Source organism: Saccostrea cucullata, unplaced genomic scaffold (assembly GCF_032062105.1).
Source record: "Saccostrea cucullata isolate Sc308-1 unplaced genomic scaffold, CSIRO_AGI_Scuc_v1 ctg21035, whole genome shotgun sequence".
In the NCBI taxonomy this organism is placed as follows: Eukaryota; Metazoa; Mollusca; class Bivalvia; order Ostreida; family Ostreidae; genus Saccostrea; species Saccostrea cuccullata.
In genome coordinates, this window is record NW_026936557.1 from 822 (window position 1) to 7408 (window position 6587).

Here is a 6587-nt window from a genome sequence, read left to right on the forward strand (position 1 = left end):
TGAAATTCTTCATAGGACTGTTTTCGGACCATAGCCAGCGTCGGCGCTACGTACTTCCGGTGGTTGAGATATACCAAATACATATCTTCAAAGGTTGCTCTATCAGCACTGAAAATATCATGCTTCTGCGTTGAGTGCTTTTTGAGAAAACTGCCGGACAAAATGACCCTCTAAAACTCACTAAATCGCAAAAAACTCCGAACCGGAAGTGACGTCATCAAATTAAAAAAAAAAGAAAACGCCTTAAGTTCATATCATTTGTCATCAATGCTGAAAGTTTCATGAAAATCCATCGACGCATTTATGAGAAATCGCGTGCACAAAATCGGTAAGAATAATAATAATAAGACTAGAGCAAAGCTCGTTGCAAAGCAACGAGTAGGTCTTCCGTCATGTTTGACCGGAAGTGGCTTTCATTTTTAACAGAAATGAGAAATAACGTCCAAAAAAGGTATGATTCCTCTAAATCCATGTTAATTATTGCAAAAATAAGCCATTTTCTGTTACTTCCGGTTTGACCGGAAGTGACGACGACGGACGGAAAATTAACGTAGCTACGGATAGCGATCACGTGACATTGCATGTGAATTCTAAATTAAGAATTTTTCGGTTGGCTTATTCCGGAAATGCGCATTGTTCAATATGGCGGACTGCAAGTTGTAAACAACGTGCTCCGAGAAAAGTACAAGAGAAACGTTATAGGAACGCTCAGCTGTAAAGGTAGATCAAGTAAATTAGAGCGAATGAGAGAATACACATCTTAAGAAACAGAAAACTATAAAACCTTTTTATGAACTAAAATGTCTGTGTATCGCAAACGACCGACTAGCACCCCCTATTTAAAGCAACGACGCTGCTGGTTTGAATCTCAATCATGATATGACATGGATGAAATCGAAAGAGGGACAAAGATTTGCGAGATGAGGAACTTGACAAATCGTTTTAGGCTCTCAGTCACAGTGATATCGTTTGTATTTTTTCCCAAAAAACTTTGAAAGCGATGGTGACTAGGTACTTTTTTTCAATACATTAGGCCTACATGTAAATGGGTCTGATAGTACTGTATTATTTATGGATTTATGACATTTTCCACGGGAAAAACCCCCCAAAGTAATACGATGGAGAGGCTTATGATCACTGTTGATATCAACTCAAAAGTAGCTCTTGGTAAGTCATATTATAGATATTTACATGACATACTTTCATGATAATGGGCCTATTTTAATTAGCATTAAACTTCACCCTTATGAGTATTAGAAAATTAAGAAAATGTAATAAAGGGACTGTCATTCATTTGATGGGGGTAGGAGGGAGGGGAAAATTTTCATGGGTGTCAATTATGTATTTAAGTGAAGGACAGATAATTTATTTTTATTTCCAAGATCACTGGGGGCTAATTTTTTGTCAGATTGTACCTAAGATATATTTCTATTCAAAAAATTCAAATTTTTAATCATTTAGGGTATTTGATTCACCTTTAAGTATTTACATTTTGACTTAAAAAAATAATTTTGGGATAAAACAGGGAAAAGTAAATTAATTTATCAATAATCAGGTAAATTTTGTGTATATTATAATTATTTTTGTTCTTAGTGAGTGTTTCAGTTTGGTAAAATTTACAGTAGCCCTGCAGGGCAAGTTTAAAGGCATGTTTAGTAGTCCAAACTAATATTCAGTTGTCGCGGGTCAGCGGACTACCCTTAGTGTCGAACCCTGGACAGATTATTTTTGTTTTTCTTCACTGGTAAAAACTGTGTCAGTGTGGTAAACATTGAAACTGTTTACATGTTGTTTGCTGGTCTGATGAAATTGACAAATTTTTATATTACAGCTGCTTATTTAGAATATTGGCCAGGCAGTGGGACATTTTAATTTAATTTAGATTTACTGGTTAAAAAGTGATTTGCCAATCAATTAATATAATTAAATTTTGGTTTTGTTTAAAATTATATATTTATTTGATCTATTTTTTTTTCAGCCATCAAGATGGTACTTTCTGGTATAGGACCACCAACCCATAGCAGACCAGGGGATCTTGATGTCAGCATAATAGTGATTATGGTTAAGTCATTTAAATTTTGCTATGATAAATTTAATATTAAAGTGTAGAAAATTGGCAATTTAATGTAAGGTGTAAATTTTTGCAAGTTATATATACATGTATGTAATATGTAATGGTTTGGGCCATGGTATATTGTCCAGGGTAGCTCAGTCTGTATAGCACATGACTAGTGATGCAGGGGTCTGGTTTTGATTCCCGGTCCACCCATAATTTTTCTTTTCCTGTTACATATACATGTTTTCTTCACCGAAATTCTATATATAAGATATAGACATTGTGAGAAATATATTTTGATGTTGACTGCAGATAATATTGTATTTGTTAAATTTTATAAATTACAGATAGATTCATCAGTACAGAGACAAGGTATATGAATATGAAGTTTAGCCCATTATGCTGATGATATTAATCTGCAGCTCACGGAAGAATGATTTTCCACCCCTTCCAAAAAAGACAGGACAAGAATCGCTTGTTGAAAATAAACTAACATAGTCAATAGACTACTTTTCTTTGTCAGCTTTATATTACAGGGACATGTATCTCTTGATTGAGTGTTACGTTTAAAGTGGAAACTAATCACTCCACAAAAGATTTTTTTCCATTTTTCATATTTAATCTACCCTTTTTTATGTCTGGTGTGGTAATAGATCACTCCACTCACCCTTTTATTTTTAAATGTATATGTTATGTTTTGTATATGTCAGTTGCATATTACACTGCTGTGAGTGTAGATTATTCTTTTTTAAAAAAATGTATGAAAATTTTAAGTGACTTGTGATGTGGGTTCAGTAATAGGCCAATCAACAGATATTCTCTATTATGCATAATCTACACTGTGAGTGTTTTTCAGGCTTTTAATAAGCTGCTCCAAATATTCATGTAGAATCTTTTTTTTTTTAACTTTTTATATGAAATGTCCCGCATCAAGTGTTTTGTCCCGTGAGCATTGTCATTTTGTTTTTAATTTTTAGGTATAGTTTATGTAATTTTATGTCTCAGGTCAAGGACAGTTTTTGACTAAGCCCATTTCATGTTTTTTTTTCTCTGTTTAGGTCAAACCCTTTAATCAAAAACCTACCTACATGTATATTTGTAAATAAAAATATAGCCTAAAAAATAAAACACAGAATGTACGTGTATCATGTCGATAGTTATAATAATAGTGTAAATCTGAGGATTTTATTTCATGAATCATCAATCTGCTTTTTGGGAGAAAATCATTCTTCAGCAAAATCAAAATAATAATTTAAATGCCTAAAACACTACCTATGACATATTTATTGTACATATTTAAAATTTACAGAAACCAAAAAGTCAACAAAATAATAAGTGTATGGGTTCTGATTTTGTTTGATTGTCTGATACATGTAGGTGTCAAAAACCAAGGTGCGATTGAATGCCAAACAGAAAAAGACTTGGAATGGCCTATTAAATGTTATTTTCCTACCTGCTCATGGAATAAAATGACTTTTGATCAATTTGAAAGAGTACTGATCATATTTTTTAAATGATATTTTTTTATTCTATGAAATAGAAATTTGTGAATTTTGCAGTGCTATGTCAGATGGATTTCTTTATTCTGTATGACCAAAATGTATTTTTTGACAAATTAAGTAGAATACATTTGACATGTTTAATTAGGGGGGTCTTTGACATTGCAATGAAAAAATATCAGATGATAAAAGGAGGGGGTGTATTAACCATTCTGTAACTTAATACATGTAGTTAATTGCCTCTTAATGCAACCAATTTTGAGTGAGAAAAAGTATTTGGGCATTTTTGTCATACAATATATTTTTTAGAAATCTATAAGAAAACATAGAATTTGTTTGCATGAAATAATAAAAGGGGTATGTTGAAGAATATTTAAATGTTTTTTTTTTTAAATTTCATTTTTGTTCAAGTATCTATTGTTGAAATATAAATTCATATTTTAATTTTGTTAGGAACTTTTTATGGATAATTTCAATATTGGGTTTTAAATTTCATGTTTTTTGGAGAGGATTGGGGGGGGGGGGTCTTATATGTACTGTTATTTATAAAAATATTTTCTTTTGTCATTTATTAGCAATTGAATTCTAATTTATTTCTTCAGTTGTTTTTCCCTAATTTGCTATGCATTTTTTTGAATAGCCACTTTAATCATTATTCTTACCTTTACGATGGGAAACCAAAAGAGGGGGGGGGGGGGGGAGTTTGGACCATCTGGTACCCTTTTAGCCCTCAATGTACCCAAAATTTTTTTAGTGAAGAATAGTATTGACAGATCTTTCATATAATGATAAAAAATAAAAATTCTATTGGACAGATTTTTTTTTTGAATTTAAAAAGTGTCAAATTTGTGTGCATGAAAATGGCCAAATTGGGGAATTTCAAATGTTCTACATGGATTATTCTCTTAATTTATATATGTTAGACAATCCATTGTTTAAATAAGTTTAAAAGTATCAATATTTTTAAAAATAATTTTTAATATTAATCATATTGCACAATAAATTTTTTATGGGTAAAAATTTTTTTGTATTATGATTTTTGGAGTGACTGGAAAGGGGGGGTAACTCATTACCCCCCGGTTCCCTAATTTACCCGCCCCAAAATTTTTGACTAAGTGTTATTACACATCCCTTTACACCTTGTGAAAATTTAACAAAATCTATTGACAGGTTTTTTGGGGGTGGTGTCCTTTGCTACCTTAATTAAAATGCTCCCGAGACATATGTTACCAGTAAACTTGTCAAGAACGGGAAAAAAACCTTTTCCCAGGTTTACCGGAAAACCCCCGTACGTATTTTGACACTTCAATGATTAAGGGGATAAGGATGTATGGTCACGTGACTCAGTTGATTTACGTCATAATCTCTGATAAAATATGTACAAAACGAGATTGAAACCACAGTACTTGTGTAATTTTTTTGACTGTTTGTTTTCGTTCACCATCTAGTATAAAAATATCTGAAAACATTCAAAATTTCTTGCAAATATTATCAAATTACGGAAATGATTAATCCACTCTTCTGTTTCCCTACACTGCGCGTCCAGCGTGCCGTTGATGTCATAGTGGATCTCTTAGTACAGTAAGATCATACATGGTTAAAACGGGTAGTATAAAATCATAAAAACGGGCCATGATCTGTAAATTGTTGGGTATTTTGTGAATTTCAGACTGCAAAAACTATTTTTACATGGTTGTTGACGGAAATGTTCTGTGGGTGTGTCTAATTTCGCTTATTTAAGAAATGTGTGACGTCATAGTTGGGTTTTCTCGTACTCGAGAAATGTAAACATGACACGTTTTTCTCATGATCATGTCTCGTTCAACTTTGCCCCGTGCAATATTGAGTTCAGCTTCACCAATCGATATTTTTAGAGTTAATCAATACAATGACGATCTTAAACTTCGACGTAAATTTTCAAATATTGAATGATAGGATTTTTTGCAAATTAATTTTTTTATTGTTTAAGTTGTCTTAAAAAGTTCGTAAATTTCCGTCTCCACATGCGGTGTTACAAAAGAATCTTGCTTTTTCGAATTTTTAACCCTATTCATACTCTGAAATATTTTAAAAGACACATTTCCGCTGGCATATTTTTTATCTATGCTGAAAAAATTCAATTATCGACCGAGTAATGGACCCAGAAACATGGAGAATGAAAACTCCGCTCAGACACTGTGGGGGTGGTATTTGTCACTCAATATCTCAGAAATAAGTCTAAAAACCTATTGATATGTCTGCTTTATAGTATGTGGGACATACTAAATAAGATATATACAAAATATGAAAAAAATTAAATGACAGGTATTTTTTCAGCTAAAGGTCCTTCATCCCCTTAAGCTTGACATTTTGAACAATTTTGCTTCTTCGACGTATCACAAATTTTCAATACTTTTTGAGATATAAAGGAAAAAATTTCGGCCTCTCCAGGCCCCTGATTTAAGGGGCCAGCCCTTTTTTCGAGATGTCATTTGAAAGATCTTGAAATTCTACACCTTTTTTGTTCTCTATGTTTTAACAAAATATTTCTAGGTAAAAAGTTATCGTTGAAAAAGTGCTTGAAATTTTGAAATTCTTGATAGGACTATTTTCGGGCCATAGCGAGCGTCGGCGCTTCGTACTTCCGGTAGTTGTGATATACTTAGTGCACTTCTCCAAAAGTTGCTCTAGCATCACTGAAAATTTCAAGCTTCTGTGTTAAGTGCTTTTTGAGAAAACTGCCGGACAAAGTGGCCCTATAAAAATCACTAAATCGCAGAAAACTCCGAACCGGAAGTGACGTCATCAAAATAAAAAAATATATATCTAGATTTTTTGATGTTCTATCAAACCTGAAAGTTTCATGAAAATCGATCGAGCCGTTCTCGAGAAATCGTGCGTACAAAATCGGTAAGAAAAAAAAACAATAATAATAACTAGATACGATCTCGTTGCGAGCAACGAGTGGGTCTTCCGTCCAATTCTTGATGAGATGAGATAAGATTTTGATTGCGATTTTCACTCTAAAATAATGATTTACCACAATCTGTAAA

General features: G+C 32.6%; 1 long non-coding RNA gene across 1 annotated transcript; it reads left to right on the plus strand.

Annotated features, from left to right (window-relative positions):
- Positions 1-1107: 1107 nt before the first annotated feature.
- LOC134245811 (uncharacterized) lies at positions 1108-2423 on the plus strand. The gene is made up of 3 exons (XR_009987527.1): positions 1108-1167; positions 1979-2061; positions 2404-2423. It is a non-coding gene; the product is annotated as an uncharacterized LOC134245811 (long non-coding RNA).
- Positions 2424-6587: the final 4164 nt, after the last annotated feature.